The sequence below is a fragment of the Anser cygnoides genome, chromosome 1 (genome assembly GCF_040182565.1).
Source record: "Anser cygnoides isolate HZ-2024a breed goose chromosome 1, Taihu_goose_T2T_genome, whole genome shotgun sequence".
Classification (NCBI taxonomy): domain Eukaryota; kingdom Metazoa; phylum Chordata; class Aves; order Anseriformes; family Anatidae; genus Anser; species Anser cygnoides.
The window spans coordinates 120,439,234-120,462,693 of NC_089873.1; the positions used below are offsets into that span (position 1 = coordinate 120,439,234).

Here is a 23,460-nt window from a genome sequence, read left to right on the forward strand (position 1 = left end):
TAAGCAGTGGTTAAAAAAATTACCATCCTCATCCAAAGGCTTTGAGAATGGATGCCTTGATACGATGTCAGGATGGAGACAGACACCTATTAACTGCCACACTAACTAGTGCACTGTTAATCAAGCAATGTGTGAGGCTATGAAGACTCAGTCAAATAAACCCCGTTGACATTCCGTTTGGGTTGCCAGCTAAGCAAATCCTGATTTGCCGTGCTTCTTCCCGTTTCTTTACGTCATGCTGAGCCGCCATAAAATTCCAGGTGAAGTTCTGCTTCTGCTGGCTCCCTGCCACGTTAGTCACACCGGGAAAAGACGACCGCAGCTTTGACTCCACACGCTGCCCATGTGGCCACTGCAGGCACCGCTCTGCCTGCACTGGGGCCTCTGTGCCGAGGTGTGAGAAGCAGCTCAGTGTGGTGGCACACCTATGCCTTGGCTGCTTGCTCCCTCAGACGTCGCTGAAATGCCCCAAAACAGAGAGCCTTCCTCCCAGGTGAGCTGCCTGTACTCTTGAATCCCAGAAAAAAGCAAGTACACGGGGACAGATGACAGCAGCAGACCTCAAAATACAGTTCATCATTCATGTGCGTTACCAAAGCCCTACCTTTTATTTAAATGGATCTGATTAGCTGTATGAGCAAGAATATGTGCCCCAGTACTAAACCCACTGGATGTGTGGTAACAATGTACCCCAGCATACTAACCTACCCAACAGGTAAGACCACAGCTTTCTAAAAATCATACAACTTTATTAAGAATTTACAATGAATACAATGAATTTTTTCCAGCATTTGCAGATACATTCCTATCTTAACAGGATCTCACAGAAGATGAGCTTTTGAACCATAAGTTCAAAAACTGAGGCAGTACAAACTTCAGATTGAAAGGTATCGCAGCCTCGCTTCATAGAGGATTCTGGGAACTGCCTTCTTCAAGTCCTAATAAATACTGACTCATCACACGGGTTGTGACGTGCTTCTCGTTTAAAAATTCTAGGCTTCGGAATCCGACCTTCTGCCCTATTCCTTCATTTCAATCAGAACACCTTCTCATCTAGAAACACGTTCCCAAAAGTGTAACACTGACCTAATTCAGCAGTTACATTCCATACACACCCCCACAGATTTATCATTATCCTCCTTCTCTGTGCCTTGTATCTTTCAGGAAGGAGGAAATGATTTATGTAATCAGAAAATAAAACCGGTGGTCCCAGCAACTTGCTCATTAACACTGACAGGCACTAAAATTGAAACGTATTCATGATTCATACAAACTCATCAGTAAGCTACTACTGAAGAGCAAGAGGTGCCTAACATACAACGGTGTTTAAAATATACCCCATCAGCTGCAATTGGAGAAACTGTTATTTATTTTAAATAATTTATATTAAAGACAATTAATTTATTCTCCCAGTAAAGAAGTAAGTGCATTTGGAACTTAGACAACTGCATCAGGTAACAATACATTATGTCAAAATAATAAATTCTTAAGTAACTGATGCCTTATCATGCAAGTTTTCAAGACACAGACTGATTTTGAGCAACTGTAACAAACAGGAATTAAAACTACTGCCATTAAGAATCAGGTTAGCCAAGTAACCTTTTTCACTGATCTTTCTATGCCATGTCTGAAATTAAGATAGTCAGCAGCACAAGTTTCTGGAACGTTGGGAACATCCATGGAAGCGTATACTTCTATTTGTCTTCAACATCAGATGAGAAAATAAAGAGGAATATCCTCAAACATACTTCAGTTTCTTCAGAATGAACAAACACATACATTTAATTTCAAAATAATGTTGAGACAGGTGAAGACTAATCTACATCTACTTATTGGTATGCAACTTCACTTGCCAGAAGCTCCTACATCTACCATTCACATGAACTGAGCGAACTGTAAAAGCACAGAGAATGAACTACTGGAACAAAGCATCACCTTTTTACTGCCAGGTCAAGGGGAAAGCAAAAGGACCGCAGCTCTCAACTGCGTAAGTATAGTCTCAAAAAAGGAGTTGCCTAAATGCATTCTCAAAGGAGGAGTTGCCTAAATGCATTCAGATTGTCCAGTACCAGCTATGCAGCATTCTATGCTGAAGAGACTGCACAGGAATGCTGCAGAAAATGCCAGTTTTTAAGCAATGATGTGTCATGCTGCTTGATCAACAAATACAATTTGCATTACACATTTAGAGATGTGACAGCCTGATCCTACTGTCCTCCACCTGTGTTTTAAGTAACTCTGGACTTTATGCAGAAGTCTTGTGGAAAATTTAAAGTTGTAGGGACATTCAAAGATTGAAGCCTTAATGTGAATCAAGATCTGGGGAAAACAAAGTTCAATAATGTGAGAGAAATGAAAGTGTCTAATTCATGTGTTACAAGAATTATAATAATGATTATGTGTGGCGTAATTCAAGAATGGGGATATAGAAATCAGCATTTTTTCAGTCACTTAAAAAACACAACTAGGCCTAGTAGTATTGATGATGTAAAGAGCAAAATTTTTTGATAGCTTTGTTACTGCAAAAACAATGTGGATTATTTCACCTTTTGAGAAGTCTTCTCAACAGCAAATGGGACGGGTTTCCCATGTAAACAGATGTGAGACATACTGATGAAGAGCAGAATCTGGCTACATTTAACTCTTCCAGGTGTAACAGTAAGCCTAAGCTTGTGGTTCACATGGAAAGGCTCATCAGATGATCAGAAGTAAAGCCTCTTCTCACATTTCCATGGCTGAAGTTGCCCCATGAGTCTTGATCTCATTTAAATGCCAAGGTTAAAGCCCAAGAAATTTTAATTAAAGCGAACTGTATTCAAGTTAAGGCTGAGAACCCAGTTTGGCCCTGCACATCAGGACAGTAAAACTGACATCTTGTTTCCACATGGAATAACATCCCAAAGGACTTGAGGAAAAAAAAACCAACAACACAAAAACAACACAAACAAGGATATCCTTTAGAACATAAGAAGGATTGTCTTACTTAAAGGCAAGAATCAATGAAGTTCAGTCCCAGTATACCAGTGGGTACTTAAGGTACAGGATGCTTTTTCCCCACAGAGCACATCAGCAAGAGGTCAAGTGTTCAGATCATACACATCATTCCCCTGGCTACCAAACAGAAAAGTCAATTTTAGTTCCTGTTCTGAAGAAGAAAAAGTGTTTTGCTCACGTGACCGTCGATCAAGTAGAATGCCAAAGACACAGCACCAAGAAACAACAGTCAATGCCGTACACACAAAACCAGCAAATAGTGTGACAATTAACCAGGCTCCCTTCAGCCATGGCCTTGCTATGCGCTTCTGCAGGCACATGTTCAGGACTCTGCCCTAGACAGGGCCTGGAGTGGGACGGCCTCTCACTGAGCACGACTGTTCCTTTGTTCACAGGAGCTCTCAATGCGAGCTCCCCTGGCTCAACTGGTATCAAACTGTGCCCTCAGTGACACTTAATACAGCTGAATGATGGATGAAAGAGGGATGTAAAATTTACAGACCCTGCAATTCTGTTTCTTAAGTACTTAAACACTTACAGGTGATCAACAAACTACATTCAAGCCACTGGTAAATAGCGAGATGACGTGTGTTTTATGCTGGGAGAGGATGATTTTGGTCACAACAGTAAAACAAACCAGACTTTGCAGGCACATCAAGAAGTCAAATAAATAAAGCAAAACACTGGTGCATGCACTATAGCCTAAGAATACCGCACTTAGTAACTCAGAGTCAATTCTATCTAGAAAATGCTAACATCTGTTTTAAAAACTGTTTAAATGTTTTGAGCTACAACTTCCATTTACTATACAGACCTTGAATTCACAATGAATATGCAAAAAAAGTGGCTAAGATTTCCTTCCACCTTATATTAAAAGAACAAGCTTCAACAGGAAACAACCTCAAAACTAAAAAAATAATTAAAAACCAGTTCTAAGAATTCTGTTACGTACATTTGCTTCAGAGTCAGATTCAATCTTTCCCAGCTAAGCAACACAATGCTACACTTTTTTTCCAATTATGCTACAGTTTATTTACTTAGGAAGCTGCCCTTCTGCATTCCAAAAATGTATTCCTGGCAATAGAGCCAATTAGGATCGAGTTGATATCGTGGGTCCAACTGCAATCTTAGTCCTTTACAGGCCGCAGTGGAACACTATAAGCAAGGACAAATCTTGGTTTCATGTTTATATTTAGACAGTGCTCTAGATTTATTAAAAGGAATATACACATTTGCAATTGATACTCTACCATCTATGGAGATACTACATTATGTCTACTTATTGCTAGAGCAAGAAAGTAAAGAATATGTCTAATGTTTGCAACAAGGATGGATAAAATGCTTTCAGTTCCTTCTTATATTTGTTGTTCGGTCATGGCCATATTAAGTACTTCACATTGTTTATCCAATTCTAAAATGGATGTAGTAGTTACAACTCTCAAAGCTATATAGTGAAGTTTATAGTCCGTAATACCTTAAGAACCCTGTTTGCTCCTTAAAACATTAATCCAAATGTTAATAATTACAAGATGTTACGCTATTAGGCTTTTTGAAAAGATTTCATTTTGCTTGATTTTGAAAAGGTATAATTAACTTTTAATGTTACTTTGCATTTGACTTGACTGCTCTGCCTTTTTGCTACAAAGAGCATTATTATTGGATGCTCAAAAGTCAATGGGAAAAATCACAATACATTCTCATTATTATGGGTAGCAAAAAATAAAGACTTAATTCCACCTAAAAATGAAAGGTTTTTCTCAGCAAGGCATGAATTCCTACAGCAATGCACTAGGGAACAAAGAAAATTTAAAAAATTCCTAACACTGAGATATCAGTGACCTCCTGTGAGTTGCCCAAGCACACTACAAAAGGAGAATGAAAGGTTTGGGGAATGGGATGCATTACAGAGTCTGAAAGAGACAGCAGACCAGACACTTATGTTTACACAGCAGTACTCATCTTCGTGTCTTCTCTGCATGAGGATGCGCACAACACAGCCTCCAATTCTTGCCAATTAATACATTTTTTAAGAGCAGACACAAATTATGTAAGTCTGTAATGGCACTGAAAGTTTTGTTTTTGTTCTTCATTGTGACAACATGTAGCAGTGGATCAGGAAACAATAACTGGTCAGCAATGGTAACAGAGATAGTTTTTTTGGCACATTGAGTCTTTAAAACTTTCAGTGGAATACAAAGCTTTGTATACCAATGCAGGTAGTAAGTAACACTTTGTTTTTCCTGCACTTCTAAATAAGATTAATTTTTAGGTAAACATATTAGAAAACACTAACAAAACAGAATGAGGTTTTCCTAAATCACATGCCCCCCCCCCAATTCATTTTAATGTACAGTCCACAAATTTATTTTAATTTTTAATCCTTATCTACGCTTACGTATTTCCCAGCACAGGCATGTTATCATCATACATAATTAAGAAATATATTTAAAATGTCCTAGCAATCATTATAGAAATCATTAAACAATTCAACCTTTTCTGCCATATTAAGTAATATTTCTGCTCTGAATCGGATGCACTTTGTGTTATGATACTGAACACAAGACAAAAAACTGTTTCCAATATTTTTCATGTAATACATTAAAACAACTTACAAAAACTCTTGTGTGAAGCTGACCTGAGTATTTAGTATTTATACTAAAATATTTAGTATGAGATAATCAAGAACCCTAAGAAATCCATAGATGTGACTTCTACTAGATCTTTGAAAACAGGATATAGTCCAAAATAGCACAGAACGGAAGAGGGGGAGAAGTGGGGGGAATAGAGAGAGGAAATCAAATTACCATCTCTGGACATAAACCTGTTAGTTGCCACTAATGCAACTTCCTACAGTCTAGTAAGTACGATCAGTTTAATATTTTATCATGAACGTGAAAGGTGTTAAAAGTTACCTGCATTCTTACATGCTTTTTTGATTATGTTTACAGTAAACAAAACAGGTTTTCTCAAATAAAATGAAAAATATATATCCAGTGATTAAATTTGAAGCTACTAACAAGGTTTTAACAAACAGGGACAAACACTCCTAGCCAAACCCTACAGGTTATCAATTCTCAATCACGTATTACTCATTATTACTGATAATTCAGAAAAAGCTATAAAATCTGTCATAAATTCCACACGTGGCATACAAACTAACGGGGCGATTACTCTGTGATGAGTTCTCATTATCATCTGGTAAGCCTGGCACAATAAAATGTGCACTGACATAGCCAAGTGTCAGGTCATTTGACTAGAAAAAAAAAGGTACAAAACTTTTTTGTGTATATTGGGAAACATGACTGGAAGAATACTTATTCTAGAAAAGCAACCAAACGTGAACACCACAATTGCATGTTTTTAGCAAGTATAAATCTCTGGATCGTTATCTTTTTAAAAGAAGCATATCATTTTGGTTGCAGAACTGGTAAGAAACTTGTGAATTACAACCTTTTACATCTAGAAAAAAAACAACAAGTGGCAACAAAGATACCCTCCACATGAATTAGTTGCCCAGTCAGAAGAGAGTGTTACATGCTGAATTAAATATCTGAAGCGATTACAAGACTGGCCACAGGACACAGCATCCACTTCTGAGACAGCCTAGTTGTTCTGGGGTTTTGAACTGCTGTTTATCTCACTCCCTTACAGTAAGGGAATAAAGATGTCCTTTTCAGACTGTTACTTCTACTCTCTCGCTCAACTTGTGAACCTATCAGAGGAGAAAAAGAACTGAGAATTCAGCAGGCAAGTACTGTATGAGCTGCATTTATAACTGACATTTTCTTTTCAAAGAAAAAATCATTGCCAATCAGGCACGTAAACAAAGTCATAAAGAACAGAGAGGACCTGCTGTCACCCTACAACTTTTGAGGAGAGGCGTAGTTTTCCACACAACATATGTCCTTTACAGTGTGGAAGACCCAAGTTATAAATACAGTAAGGTATTATTTCATGCTAAGAGATTTTAAGCTGCAGACTGCAAGAACAGAAACAACACCTGAAATGTGTGTTTTGCAAAAGTTTGGCTAGTTAGGCACAAAAACATTTCTTGGATGTTTGAAAAAGTACACAAAGCTAAGGAGACCAGCTGATACCCCTCCCAGCTACAGGACACATTTTCGATTAAGAACTAACGCCCAGACACAGAAAACATCTTTAAACATAACTCTGAAACTGTATATGATGAAGAATAATAAATTCAGTAACACTATTCTCCATACCAGGTGAGGAAGGAGGATACTGAATGCCTGCACAGAACACCGGGTAATATTTCCATCCAGTGCCATTCTCCCAGGGATAACACACTGGAAGGGGTTAGGAATTGTATCTTCTGACACAGGAGGAACTAAGTACTCTGACATTGTCATGGTTTTACATTGGAAATTTTAGCAGCCAGCAAATACAGACAAAATACAAAGTTAAATGGGGGTCAATCAGTCTTAATATGCTTGAAACAAAATGAGTAATAACAGGGTGTAAAAAAATTACTACCGGCTATAAACAGGAAAGAATACTGGTAAGCCTTCATTGTTGAAAAACAAAACCAAAAAAGCACCTCATCACAAAGCTCTTAAAAGGAGTCAAATCATGCCAGAAAAGGTGCAGTACTTATTTTTTTAATTTTTACCCCCAAAATCTAGGTGGTTGATTGGTTTTATTGGGAGTGGTGGTGTTTTTTTTTTTTTTTTTTAAAGCAAGTACTCAGCAAGAAACTACAAGGTAATGTTAAAACAAACAAAAACTGCTTTTGTTAACATGTAACCTCCTAAGCAACTCAACTAAAAAGAAAATGGTTTATTGCCTTTGCATTCTTCTGTGTTGAGGAATTTCCATTCTTAAAGCATTAAAGTAAGTGCTCAAGAAAAAGGCGGCCAAAAATTCTGTTTGTAAAAGAACTGCCAGTCTCACTTTTGTTTTGCCTTTGAGAGATGAATGTCATCACTACATTTTTCAGTAGCTTAAGCCTAACTTGAGTAGCTTAAGCCCGATTTGATCTTGTTTTCTTTGAACGTTATATCATTATCCATAACTTCAGTTCTGCAACTTATGTAGGCAGCTTTTCTTGTTATTTCAGGTTGCATTAAGTTCTATAGTTTCCTTCTAAATCAGGTCTTACTGTTAACCAGAGAACAGCATGAGTTTTGTGAATTCCAAGAAGTGTCCACAAATATAAAATTATTATTACGGAACTGGGCTCAAGCCCTTAATGACTGTTAAGGCCCTTTATCCTCCAGCTCTAGTGACCTTCAGAACTTCCTTGAAAACTGTGTTCTTCCTTTGCTGCAGGGCTCACAAAGAAATCTCAGGGATTTTTAGCATCTTTTTGTAAGCAAGGGGAATGAAGCTGAAACCAAGAAGCATACAGCTCCTCCTCTAAGAAAAGAGTTAGAGAGAATTCACACATCTACAACTGCAGACAAAAATAGAAGAAAAGTTGATGGAAAAAAAAAAGTTTGAATCGAAAGTACTCCCTTTGATCTGCTACACCAGAGCAGTTTCATGTATTTTAACAACTTCTTGCTGGGGGATAGAATGAAAAAGGTAGTAGCACTTCACCATTCCACCCTTGGGAGATCCCGCTCAACGCAGAGCTGTACAAATGTTCACGTTATGATTCCTCATGCTCTGCGCCATCCCCGTGCTTGGTTTCTGCCAGAAAGACGTAAATACGTCATGGCTGCTGTTATTTCTGCTGTGGTTTGTGTGTTCTACCAGGCTACAGGTGCATGGCCTCTCCTACCTTCATTCTTTCTCAAGTAGTGGAAGGGAAGCTTAATGGCATCTTTCAGGTTCATTTCAACTATGGCTTTAGAACATGAAAGTATTTATAGTATAGTGCACTTAAGACTCCGAGCAACTCAACAGTATAAATTACACTGTAGGAATTCTGTTAGAAAAGTGAAGTTTGAAGTTAGCCTGCCAAATCAGACTAGACTCTTCTGACTCCCTTCCTGTTTTCATGTTCTATGCAGAACTCAAGGGCTTCTCCAAACTACTTTAAACATTACATTTAAGAGAATTATCCAAAGTCTATACCCATAATATCCCGCGACATTATCAATACCTTTTACAAGTTCTCCCTTAAACAACAGAATTCAGAAAACCTACTGCTTGGTTTAATGCAAGGAGTTAAAGCATGGTACAGCATCTAAGCCAGATATTAAGTTGGAAGCATTTTATACTCCTGAATCATGACAAAGTTAACTTTATGAAATTCGTACATATTTAAAAATCCCTATATTTAAATACTTTAAGTGTTCCCAGTATTGTACCAGCCTTCATTTCACTAAAATTTTTAACTTTGCTTTTCATGTAATATTGAATTAGAAAGCACAGACTAAGCACAGGCACTCAGACATTACCATCATCATCAAGAATAAATTAAAATACCTCTAATACAGATGAAAGTGTTACCAGCATTAAAATTGATCTTTCGGTTAAACGCTGCTTCTTCATAATTGCTTAACAAGCTTAGCCAAACTTCCAACTAGTTATCAGTGTACCAACTGCATATCTCAGCCTGGAGACTTTGCAGAGAGAATTTTTTTGAAGACTGTCTGCCTGAAACATGCTCTATTCCAATTAAACTCATACAAGCCATCTGCCCAAACAGGCTGAATGCTCCAAGAATCACTGAAAATGATCTATCTGCTCCAGAGGACTTGTATAACAAATCCCCTTAAAAATCTTAGCCTCTCTGAAGGGAAATAAGAAATGGCAGCAGGAGCAACAGTTTTGTCTTCTTGCTCCTTCTGCCAGCACAACGAAGGTGGTTGTTGATTTAAATGCCAAAAGGTAGTAGCAGAGGCAGTTGGATACAAACAAGTAAGGAAGCCCACCGAAAGCATATGAAGAGCCAAGCAGGGCTGAAAACAGGAGAGTTATTTTCATACCCACAGCCCAGAGGATCCTCTGTTCCAGAAACTTAATATTCCTGTAGCTGTAAAACCTATCAGAAAGCGTATCATAACCTTTCTTTTTGGGAAATGCAGGAGATAACCGTCTACTACTACTATATCCCAAGGACTGAGCTGGGGTTTTTAAAATTCCATTGCAGTTGTGACTAAAACCCCAAAACTTATTCTATTAAAAAACAAACGAACAAACAAACACACACATAACAACCCCCCTCCCAAACACACAAAACCAAAACAAAACCATACAACTACTCTCCCTGCATAGAAAATGGTTAAACACTAAATCACATAATCCCCCTGGCTAACAAGCATCACCTCCCCCCAGTACACAAAACAGACTAATAAAGATACCAGTTTTCAGCTGAATCCATGAACGGGCCAGGAGAGAACAAGAGCGTCCAACTGTTCATTTAACACACAGTGCCTACAGTAGCACAACGCGACAGTGACAGAGCTTTACCGTCACAGTGCATAAATTAAACTCCTCAGCTTGTATTGTTGGACTCTCAGTGAGAAAAGGCAACCTTATTCCCCAGTAATAGTATTACACCCCGGTACATTTTCAAACAGAAATTTCACTGCATTTCTGCATGCGGACAAGCCTTAGCTGAAGGTATGGTTTCACAGTCTGTTTGAAATCAGGTAAGTCTCAACTGTCAGGAGAAGAGGAGGAGAGTGATGTTGTTTGCTTTCATCCCAACCACCTCCTCACTGCTAGTATTAGCCCTTGCATCATCGCATAGTCAGCCACATCAAGAAACCGTTCTGGCTGAAAGGTAACTGGGGGAAAGGAATGAAAATTATTTTAGTTTTCGTCTGGATCACACGCCATGTGAACACTAACAATGGCACAAGAAGCAGGCAGAATATATATATAAATACATATATCTCCACGGATAGAACTGACTCTTTTAGCACCGGTGCAAATCCATCATGAAATACATCTGAGAGAGGAGGAAAAGAAATGCAACACTACATGGATAATTATTTAGCGACGATAGCAACCAAGGCTCACATACACCAGAGCAAGAGGTGAGTCTTGACAATGCAGAAGCATCGTGAAGACCGATACTCTTCTCAAGCATAATGAGTACACAGGAAAAAGCGCACAGAGAAAGCTGATTAGTATACAATAAATGCCAGGAATGTCAATTCATAAATAGCACAAGTTCAGTCATGAAAGTCACATTAACTAGCCAGAGCAAACAGGGCAAAGGGTGAGAAGATTACGAAGGTAAAGGCAAAAAATCCTCTTTGCCCTGGACATTATGGTAACGCCACTGGAATGAACAATAGAAAATGACACGCAGACTCCAGCGAGTCAGGAAAATTGATTTAGCAGCAACACTTTGAATAGCCTCACCACAACCTCATAAAACTGTGACAAAGCAGGAGGCAAGGTACAAGATGTATCACACGGAACCAGGCAAAAGTTTTACTTCTGTCGACAAAGAAAATGGCCAGTTATAAACCTGTAAACAGGACTGCATCATCCAGTTATTGTCTGCAGACACAGGTTAAAAAAACTGGAATTGGAGTTGAGAGCGTGAGCAACTGAGTACAACAGCTGTACCCACCATGACAGCCAAAGTCTCACCACCTTTCAGCAAAAGGAATTTTCATATAACAACGCTGTGTGTGAGAAACAGACAGACGGACGGACAAACGCTCTCTAAACTGGTCAAAGGCTCAACGTGCCATTTTTCTCCTGCACAATTTGGGATTTTCAGAGTGCACTAGTTTCCATTGTAATTTAATTTCCATCAAAATAAAGTTTGCTTTCATCAAACTAAGTCCCCTGCGTGGACAGTTACCAACTGAGGGACAAGGAAGAACAATTGCCCATACCTTATTTGTTGCAGGAATGGTTTTCACAAGAAAAGAAACAGGACTTCAGAGTCAAAAGGAAGCTTCAAGGTTTCAAGGCAGCTATACAGAACCCCTGAGAACTGAATTCTGCCTGTGTCTTGTTCATACACATTGCTGGAGGAACTATTTTTTTCAGATTAATCTCTTCATCTTCTTCCCATTTTTCTGGGTATTGAGCTACACGGGCAAAACTGAAGAAAAGCGAAGAAGCAGAACAGCAACTTAAGCCGACATAAGCTGTGTCTGTAATGACAGAACATCTAACAAAAATCTGTAGAAACGTTACGATAGGAGGCTCTTTTTGAAGCTTATGGCCACTGTGTCATAATTCCTCATCAATAAAACAAGAGACAATACATGCCTTTTAATTTACAGAGTGAGGTGAGAAGTAATACAGTAATGTTTGGGAAATTTAAAGGTTGAGAGTGAAAAGCTCCTATAAAGGTTATTAATGGATTAATAAATCTAATCTGTATGGGAGTTAGACCGATGTAAGACATGCATTTGCAGAATTAAGTCAAAAGATAAAATACTGAATGACAATCCCACTCAATCAATCTTCCAAACTGATGGAGTCAGGGATTCAATAGGAAGACGAGCTCATAATTAACTGGGGGAAACAGCGGTTAATGACAAATGTAATTCTCAGATTGCTGAATTTTCCATCTTCGCTTAGAGAAATCTTCTTAATTCACCTGTAGCTAAGTGAAAATTTCACCCTTAAATCATAAAGTGCTTACATCATTCATGACCTTTGCACTTTTGCAAGGCTCTCTGCTTCATTTGCTTTACATAGCACACAATTTTCAAGAGACTTCCCTGAGCCACCTGATAACTCAACCGAAAAATGCATGATGGAAGCACTATAAAAATCAAGCTTTGAGTTTTACTGAAGTATTACAAACCACAAGCCCTGATGAAATAATACGCACAACAGACAGGGGAAAAAAAGTAATACTCCTATCTGAATTCCACTTAAGTCTTAACTTGGGAGTAGGCAGTGGGAGAAATTAAACTTTTCACTTGCATTTATCAAGTATCAGACCAAAAAAACGGTACCTCATATTTACAAGCTCAGCAATGACAAAACAGCCACAAACTACATATACCTGTGACAAGTTGTTGTCTGTAAACAAGACACTTACATCCAAGCAAGGAAATCTGTCCAAAGTATGCACCCAACCCCACCAATTTTGGGAAAACAAAATATTAGCTACCTAGCAGTATGCACGTATGACAGGGAGAAAGATAAAAAACCTCCAAAGGAAGATGGACATTAAAACAGGCACCCCAAATTCACAAGTAACGTTGCCAAGGAAAAAAATGGCATGAGAAACATAGAATGGGCTAAACAGAAGATATTCAGGAAGGAAAAGAAAAAAAAGGAAAAGACATAGCTAGTAGTTTTATGAGATAAATAAAATCTCACCATGGAGCAGGTAAATAACACTAGACCATGCAGGCGAATAAGATCAAACTCCAAAACTTTAAACAAAAAAAAGTTCATTTCTTATTAAAACTCTTTTTCATGATGTTTAAGATATCCTAATAAAAAACAAACATTCCCAGAGGTTGTGAAAGAAACACTGAAGTCTTTTTTATATCTACTGTACCAGTCTACAGAAACATACTCCCAAATTAATTTCTTCATAATTCCCACAGATATATAGAAAAACTTGCAACTGAACTGTTTAACATGGTTGTTAAGGCTTTTTTTCCTGCCTCAGGTGCAGAAGTTCTGAGAAATTACGTGTGTCAAATACACTAGAGAAGCTTAAGCAGATACGGTACAATAAAGAATCCTAGTGTACAACTGTCGTTTAGAAGTTAAATAATACGCGATAGTCATATTTAAAGCAAAAATTTGAACTTAGATTAACAGAAAATAGAAGTAAAGAGACAGTTTTCATTATAAGTGTGAACGACTACTTTGTATTGTATTTTCAGACTCGTGAGGAACCACCTGGGCTTATCAACATTAAAAGCCTCAAATTGTTTTACATGTAAGACAGTATAAGAACATACAACCTTGAAGCAACTCTCACAGTGGAGACTTTGCTTCTCTGCTCCCAGCTGTTAGTTACTTGCTGCTGAACTCAATAATGTATACAACTTCTACAACATCTCAGTCTTCCCAGGTGATACACGCACCAAGCAAACACCTAGCATTTAAGCAAACAGCACATCAGGTACTGAGTACGATTTCAATTTTAGAAATGTTTTACCTTATCTTTTATCTCCTTCCTTTGTGCCCAACTACTGCAAAAAGTCTTCAGAAACCTGAAGACATCAGCTTTATTTACACTGAATTTTCTACGGCAACACGGTTTCAAAGACAACTTTCAGAAGTACAAACAAATCTGCAAATCAAACTGATTTTGGCTACTGCTTGCCAACAACTAAACAAAACTAACAGGTTGGTCATCCGCTATTGCTACTCAGCTGCCTCCAGGCACTGTATCCAGAAGTTGTTACTGGTTCTCTAAATACCTGTTGCATTATCAGGAAAACATGATGAAAAAGGAAATATCATGACAGGGTGCATTACCAAAATCTACTTCATCCAGTCAAAAATCTGAGGATGGGCACATAACTGAAAAACTTCAGTGGCATACCTGCTAACCAGAGGCTGATACCAAGCACATTTTTTCCCCATGGCTGAAAACACGAATCATAATAATTTTCCTTACCACAGCAAGGTTTCCTTCCCACTTTGCTGGCCTTGCTGCATCCATTGCCACTGAGGAAAACTAAGCTTTTCATTTTTACTTCTCACCTTTTAATTTTATGAAAAGAAATCTAGGTGTTTTCCCAATCCTAAAACAACAAAGGAGAGGTAAAGGAATTAACGGCTTCTCAAATGCCATAAGGGGAATCCATGTTTCAAGTTACATCTTCACTAGACGCGTTACAAACTGTCAACCACAGCAATCTGGCTAAACTGCAGTAGGAATAAAAACAGAAAGAGTTTTCAGACAATCTGGAGGTTATCTTCCTCTCTAATTACCAGAACTATCATGAAGAAACTCAAAGAGAGCAAGAGAGCTCTAAAGCACTGAAGAAATCTGACACTACCACCTTACCTAGAGAAAGAAGTCTGTGCATCACCTTAAAAATATCTGATGGTATACGTGTGTACGTCTGTATAAACAACTACATGCAGCAAGGAAAAGCACCTGGGATTTTAAGGTCCCACTGTGATTAATAAAGCACTGTCTGGAAGACGGGTCTGGGCATATGGAGGGCTGTGCAAAAGTAGAGCCTGAAACTATAGAATAAATCACCGGAGTTTTCACCTTCAAGCTCCAGAGGGTTTGTGTCATAATTTGTAAAATAAATAAGTAAAAATATTGTGGAGATTGTCACAGTTAAAGGATTTGGGAACACGCACAAAACAGAAAGGTCAGCAATCACCAACCAATTAACATTCTATTTCTAAATCAGAAATATACAAAGCCTTCTAGCAAACAAAACTGTAGTTTACGCTTTTTTAGCTGATTGGAATGGCGGTCTCTCATCCCCTTATTCACCTAATAATAAGCCAAGCAGATCCACGCTCCTTATTTAAGATTCAAATTTATGGTCTTGTTCTGCCGAAATTTATTAAAAATTGAAGTATTTCATTGCTACAACAGCAGAAAAATTAAACACCAAAAGACAAAAAGGCTCATCTACTGAGATGCCAGTATATTTTGACAATAGCGTTCACTCTCATATTGAGTTAGAAAAATAAGGGACTTCCCCCCTTCACCGTAAATGTTCATTTCTAGCAAAAGTGAACAAAAAGCGAACTTCCACCCACAGCCAATACAAATCTGTCACCACTGTCCTACACCACAGTGCTGTCAAAGGCACTCCCCTCTAACCAAAAAAGCCCATCTGGTAACAGAGGGATCCTAGCTGGCACACATCACGACTTCGCTCTTTAGGGAACACATCTTAACACTCCTTTGTCATTTCAGAGTGCTAGAGCTAAGACCACTCTACCACAAAACAACACCTTTATGTCAGTCTAGTCCCATTGAAGCTAGGCAAAACGCTGAGCAGCATCTAACTGTCTTAAGGACTGAGGCCTACAGAATTTACAATGCACATTTCCATGCCTTTTCACTTCCGCATTTAGCTGTTACAAAGTGTTACTTCTGTAAAAGAAAGCCTCTTCTCGGGAATATTTTCTACTATTTAAATTTGGGATATTTACATGAAAGCCTAATGAAAAGTTGGCAACGAAATTCCCTCCATGAACTTTTCATTATCTTGAAGCGTTCATCTTTAAAAAAAACAAACAACAAACAAAACAAACAACAAAAACTCTAGTTTATAGCAGAGTTTGTATCTAGGAAATATTTTAGAGGTTATAGCAGAGAGTAAGAGAAGACATGAGCAAATATTAAAGAGTCATATGTTTGTGTCTTGCCTTCAACATATTCTTGAGTATCAGCTTAAAAAAATTTTAGAAAAAAAGTTGAGCTCTCCATTCATAGATGTACAACTTTAAGAAATGATGTAATGTGGAATTCCCCTCCTATGAGTAAATTCATGGCTAAATGCTAGCTACCAGACAGTATTATTTGCTAAGATGTCAAGTAAGGTTAAATTTAACTTTTTTTTTTTTTTTACATGCAAGAAACCCACATTTTTCTATTGGCAGTTACACGTGTTACGAAAATGAAATCACAAAATAGGCTTACAGACTGTTTTGTAAACAGACCAAGGATGCCACAAACAAAAGTATTCCACAGCAACATTCCTGATAGCTATGCATTACTGTTAAGCAGTTTACATTTTAACTTCATGAAAAAAGTTGAAAATACTAGCATTGAAAACATTACTAGATTTTAAAACAAAAGGTATCTCACGGATCTCTTTTAGAGGTGTAATAACAAAGAAGTAAAACAAAAGCAATTAATCAGTCTCACAATTAATGATAACTTATCCTTGAAGAAAACCACAGTGCAGTGGTGTTTCCTTTAGAAAGCAAGCAATACACAAACACACACACACACGCATTTAACTCCCAGCATTCCAATTTTTATTTGAAAACACATCGACAACAGCTAGTAGCCAAAAAGCTTTGATACCGAGCCGACTGACTTCAACTCTCAAATAAAACAAGACTAATGGGCTCATATAAAGAGAAAATACCAGAAAGTTCACAACAGAAAATGCAAAAGGAACTGTCTGTGCTGTCAAGCTCTTTCTCAAAAAAAAAACAAAACAAAAAAAAAAACAAACAAAAAAACAGTACACTAAGTCACAACTGTCTACTTGAAGATCTTATTTACCTTCCTCCCCTCTTCTATTGTGGGGAAAGTTACTAACAGCTCTCCTGTAGCCTCACCAATACTTATGTTTTTAACAATTTTTACCAAACCAGACCTATTGCACAGAAAGTGCTCAACACGCAGAGTGGGGCCCAGGGGACACTGGAATGTCTAGGAAATGCAACAATTGACACTTTGCAGGAGCAAAGTCACAACGAAATGGCTTTCTGCCACGATCTCTTCACAACTCTAAACAAGAGGACCTAAGTCAAAACACAGTCTTGTCAGGAAGTGCAGAGGGAATCTTTGTTAATCCTATTCCCAAGTCAAGCTACAGCCTTGAACATAGCAGAACTTTAAGAGACAGCCAATATAAAAAGAACAGTTTTAAAATGACAGCTCGACTCATTATGAAACTGTAATTCCTTGTAACAGTGTAAGAACTTTAAGATGGCCCTCCAGGAATAAGAGAACAAAAACTAGATTTAATATATGAAAGATGTTACTGCATTTTTATAACTTGTGAGTTCAAAGTAGCTCAAACTTCCCAGGTCATTTGTACAAAAATTTCAGTCTCGTTGCATGCAAGCATACACTTATGAAAAGACTTTCTTCCCATCCCTTGCTGCTCTATGAAAAAAATCACTTCTTGTAACTACCATTCTGCAATGCGAAGGTTTACCGCATTCCCCTTCCTAAACATAACTGCCCAACCAGCCCACTAACCAAGGGACATCTGCCACTACTGGATATTGCAGAAAAACCACCTCTTAAGTGTTCAAAACAGAGCAGAATAAAGACTGTGATCAATGTTCTACACTGATGGGACAGGGCAGGTACAACATTGTAGCTTAATTTTTATCTCTTTTCTCATTAGTTTGTGTCAGGGTGAAAGTATGCATAACAAAGTTTAGTTAGAAAGAAAAAAAAAAGATGATGTTGCGTATTTATACACCACAAATGTTATGTATGAAATAAGGGAAGTCCACAGCAATGCACACAGCACTGCCAGTTTTGCAAAAGGCAAGGTACTACAGCAAAAAGGGGACATTATCAAGCTAAGTTCCCATAACATACCCTCAAGTGTTTTGAATAAGATGTTGAACTCTGTTTTTAAATGAGGATAATGTGGATAGTAGAACTGGATGCACCCACACAGAGCTTCAAGCAGAGATGCATCCATGGCGTAAGGAAAACATGGATTCCTGAACAAGAGAAACTACGTCCGCATGTTCAAATTAATACGAACACTAACGTCCAGGAAATAATTTTCTAAAGGACACAAAAGCCTTCACGCGTACAACTTCCCAAGTGATCAGAATCCCAGTGAAGTTTCTCGTATCTTCAGATGACCACCTAACACTGGTCTCTGCAAGTGCTGGGTAAGCAAGACTACTGGTTTGATTAAGCAATGTTTGTGCTGACAAGGAAATGAATTAAGGTAAATGTAATTGTTTGTGCTGGGGGGTGCGGGTTTGGGTTTCTGTTCTGTTTTAACCATGCTTTAAGGGAAGAACAGTAAGGGACAACTTTGATTCAATTCCTTTACAGATGGGGCTAACCTGCTCAGGATGTTTTAAAAATATATCCACAGTCTTTAGATCTATTAGGATATATAAAAGAGCATCTCTGAAACAAAAGCAAGCCCACAAAGTACTGCCAAACACAATACCACTCACTATTCAAATACCAGAAATAAGTTCAAAACGTACTTCTAAACTGGAGAGGGAAGACCAGAAGTATTTCCCAAGAAACTTAAAAAATAAAAATACCAATACATACCTGACAGAAATGCAACTTTATAGCCATTTAAAAATAAGTTGTTATAACTAACAAGTGACTGAAGTGACTAACAAGTGACTGAACTCCTTAGTTTTATTCAAAGTTGTATTCATACTGCAAAGTCCTAAACTAATTTCAATTTTAAATTGAAAGATGTCTTTAAAGATGTCTTGGAAGAAAGGTACCTTTACTTTCTTAAACGTCTGTGCACCAATCCAATATTTTCATTTATCCTGAGTCTCACTCATAAGAATTCCAGCACGTTAAATAAAACAGATAAACCTAAAAGTGCATTTGAAGAGAGAGAAGTTGCACTGGCCTACTTCTGAATACAAATGCACCACAATGTGGGAAAGAAAATGTTTACATAAGGGTGATGGTGTTCTACAGATATAGAAACAGTAAACAGTTTTGGTACTGCTATCCTCATTGATTACCACCTCCAGATGTAGTCTTCCTGTCAATTCAATGGGCAGAAGTATCACCACAAGGGCAAATTCAACAAGACATGAAACAGCAGCCTGGGAAGATTAAAACAGAGACTACCCAAGAGAAATACCATGAAGATAATCTACACAAAGGGCAAGAAGAAAAGTACCGAAGATATTGAAGAGAGGAAAGTTACTATGCTACAATCTTACATGTTTATTTTTAGCTATATTTCCCCCCCCCCAAAACAATCATGCTGATCTGTGAGTTTCTTCCACTGCAGCTTTATGATTATGTTTATGTTTTTGTTCAAATCTGTCATTAGACATCACTGTGGTGCAGGGTATTGTAACAGAACAATCAATGCATGTACTCGACGTGCTTCTCCAAAATTCTTGATATTAGCTATTGTACTCTGTTGGTTCCAGAAAAAAAAAAACATTACTTTGACTCAGAATAAAAGGCATTACTTTAAAAAAAAATAAAAAATGAAACAAACAAACCCCCACTCATACATGACTTAGATTTTGCTGAAATAAGTGTGTTACTTGAACAGGAACATTTATGTTGGCGAGTCCAGGCAATTTCTCAAAGTAGAACCTTAAAAGATCAAGAACAAAGTTAGCTGCCTACAGATTTCAGTCACCCCTAATATTCCTTACTGTCACTTAAATTCCATAACTGATACAGGTCAAGCCTCCAAAAACCCATCACTAGGCCCTTCCTAAACATAACAACTTCAACGTCCATTTTTTGAGCATTTGAGAAGCCTGCTGGAAAATGCAGATTACCTGGGCCAGCTGTCATAACAAGTATTGCTACTTGTATACTTAAGAAACCATCTTAATATCTAAATTCAAAAGCTTTTCAAAAAAAACAGGCCCCAGTTCTGTAACTAGGTCAGCAAAAGTGGGCCTTGTGCTAGCTTTGATCCTGTGACTTCAGAGAGGTCTTTGGACCGATACAAATGTCCGATACGAATACAACTGCAGAACTGTGAATGTAAATCAGGTTGTACAGACAACACGAGGACAGCTGAGCCTAGGAGTCCCTTGAATATTTAACTAGACGAATTCTTTTTTGAAAGATTTTTTTTTCCTGCACAGTTGTGCACGTTGCATATCGTTGTACGTCTTCAAAACACTCTACTGAACTTCTGAAGGAGCAAGCTGAAAATCAAATATGGCATCTTAAAGTCCACCTCAACTCTTTTACGAACAAAATCACTTGAGACCGAAACGAATAATTTTGCGAGACTATTCTCTTGGTATCCAAACAATGGTGCACGAAGCGGGTCGGCACACGTTAACGGGGCGACTACCAACACACGCAAAAACCGGCAACCCATCCTACCGGCGAAATCCTCGGTTTTCTCGAGGACAATAACAGCGACTGGCCGTGGCCAACCTGCGCGCAGCCACCCCTGCCTCACACCTCGGACGGGGGGAAGAGGATGGCGTCCCCCAAAATAAATCGCGACAGCCGAGCCCTAACTCGGAGGAGAAGCAGCGGAGCGAACTGGAGGGAGGCGACGCAAAAAAGCCACGAAGGCTTTTTCGTGCATCAAAATAGGCTAGCTGGAAGCCCAGGCTAGAGGAGTGGCCTACGTGTTAATAATGTTTACAGCGGGCGTGAATGAGCTGCTGCTGCTGGTGGTGGTGCTTTTCATTGAGACCGGAGCAAAAGCGCCTCGGCAGGGCCTGATTTCCAGGCGTCGCCCGGGCCTAGGCGGCTCCAATCACTCCACCTCAGTAATGGCGTTCGGTGCGGAGGGAGGCGAGAACCGGGGGCTGCCAAGCGGGGCGCAGCGCTGCGGGCAGCCCCCGGCCCTCCAGCGGCCGAGGGGGCGGCGGTGGGGCTGTGGGGGCCCGGCCGGCCGAGCCTCCCTGAGGGGGGGAAGCGGGGCGGGGGGCGCCGCCGCCGCCCGCCGGCAGCCGGGCCGAGGCTGAGGAGCCGTCAGCCATTTTCCCTTGCCCTCCAAAACACCGGCGGTGCGGGGCCGCACGCCGGCGGCTGCCGCCCGTTATCGCCCCCCCTCCCCAAAGGCCCGGCTCGCTGCCCCCTTCCTCCTCCTCCTCCTCTTCCTCCCCGCTGCGCCCCGTCCCCGGGGAGCGCCTCGGCCCCGGCTTGCGGCACCGCCGAGCCGCCTCCACGCAGCCTCTCGGCTCCTTCGCTTCGCCTCCCGGCCCCGCCCGGCCCCGGCTCCCCGCCACTCACCCCCGCACGGCGTCCCCTTGTCCCGCGGCTGCCGCTGCGACGGCCCGGAGCCCTGCCGGGTGCTGCCCGAGGAGCGCGGCCGGGGGCTGCCTCATCCCCGGCGGCCGGCGGGGCAGGGGCTCATGGCAGGCCCCGCGCTCCCGGCTCGGGCGACGAGGGGGCGGCTCCGCTTCGCCGGGCGGCCGACGGGAGGGAGGGAGGGAGGGCGAGGAAGGAGGGCGAGGAAGGAAGGAGGGCGAAGCCGCCGCCGCTCTCGCTGGGGATCCCGGCGCTGCCCCGCTCCGCTCCGTCCCCGTCGCCGGCGGCTCGGCCGGGGCGTTTTTCCTGCGTCACCAGCTCCTGCCCGGCGGCCCTGGGCTCCGGCTGCCGACGGGGCTCGGCCGGGGCCTGCGCGCTCCGCTCCGCCCCGTCCGGGCACCGCGGTTGGGGGGGGCTGGAGGAGGAGGAGGAGGAGGAGGAGGAGGGGGGGGCTGCGCGCACACACACGGCACCCCGCGCCGCTCGCCTCGGGGGCCCGGGGCTCGGCTGGGCGGGGGCGGGCAGGAAGGAAGGCGGCGGCGGCGGAGGGGCCGGCCCGGGCGGCGGGGAGCGCTGGGCGCTGACGGCTCCGTGCGTGGGGGAAGGCGGCGGCGGCGGCGAGGAGAGGAGACGGGGAGGGAGGCAGGGAGGGAGGGCAGGAGGGGGGGAGGAGGCGAGACGCGGCGGCGGCTCCTCAGTCTCGCGGGGCCCTGGACAAGATGGCGGCGCCGGCGCGAACCCCGCCGCGCTGAGGGGCCCCGGCGGCGGCGGCGCGGCCCGCTCGCAACCCTCACACGCGAGGGAGAGACACGCGTGTAACGGCAGTGTGTGTGTGTGTGTGCGTGTGTGTGTGTGTGTGTGTGTGGCGGGGGGGGGCCGTGTCACGCGCGCGGCCGTTTCACGCCGGCTGGGCTCGCGCGGGTTCCATTGTGACCCGCCGGGCGGGCCGCGCGCGGGGCCCGGGGAGTGACGTCACGCGGCCGCTCCTCCGCCTCCTCCTCCTCAGGGCTCCGCCACGGCCCCGGGGGAGGCGGGCGGGAGGGAGGGAGGGGGGGGGGGGAGGCGCCGCCCCGCCCCCCGGCACCGGGGGCTCACGGGCGTGAGGAAATGGCCGCCGGGCAGCCCCGGGGGGCGGGCAGTCAGCCCCGGGTACGCTCGGTTGTACCCTCCCTGAAACGGCGCTTAACGTCTTATTTCGTTCCCCCCCCCCCCCCCCCCCCCCTTTTTTTTCTTCTCGGTTCCCAGGTCAAAGTCTCGCCCTAACGCCGTCGCCCAAGAGTTTCAGGGCGGGAAGCGAAGGACGCGGCCTCCCGCTGAAAACGCAGGAGGGATTTAGGTCGCCCGGGTCGGAAGCCGCTCGAGAGGCGCGGGGCGAGCTGCCCGAGCTCCTGTGCGAGATGTTTCATCGGCTGCGCCGCGCCGTGACAGGCTGAAATGCTGGTGGCCCGCTGCGGGAGCCGCGGGTGGCCGTTCTCCGTTTTCGTTTAAAAAAGCTATAACCCAAAACCAGGCAGTGACGCCTCCTGTTATTCCCTATTCTAACAAAGTTACGGTTAGCAGGCTTTTTGCTAATCGCTGGGATTATTCGGGAAGGAAACCTGAAGTACATCTTTGCATTAACCGCTCGGTAAACAAAACAAAGGGTGCAGCTGCTTCATCACTGTACAAACGCAACAGTTTTCTTACAGAACATTTTTTTTGTGCATTTTCCTCACCAACACTAAAACAAGCCATAACTGGTGAAAATCTGTGTAAGCCTATTCATTTTAGAAATACATTAAATCATAGAAATAGCAGCCCTTTTATCTCAGCGATTTTCGTGCCTGTGAGCGTATTAGTCTGGCCTCCTCGCTCCTTTTTTTGTGCCTTACCAGTTACTTTGGGCTTTCCCTCCTATTTCCAATTTATCCAGTTTATCCTCCTGGGAAATGTTTAAAAGTTACTGCGGCCATAATGCATATAACTTT

At 41.7% G+C, this 23,460-nt stretch overlaps 1 protein-coding gene across 2 annotated transcripts in view; it reads right to left on the bottom strand.

The window, feature by feature from the left end:
- Positions 1-21,613, bottom strand: part of USP9X (ubiquitin specific peptidase 9 X-linked) — a 101,936-nt gene extending 80,323 nt beyond the window's left edge. For both annotated transcript variants that reach the window (XM_066980093.1, XM_066980086.1), the window contains exon 1: positions 21,476-21,613. The gene's annotated coding sequence lies outside the window, so the exon portion shown is untranslated. The remainder of the gene's footprint in view (positions 1-21,475) is intronic.
- Between the last annotated feature and the right edge of the window lie 1,847 nt (positions 21,614-23,460).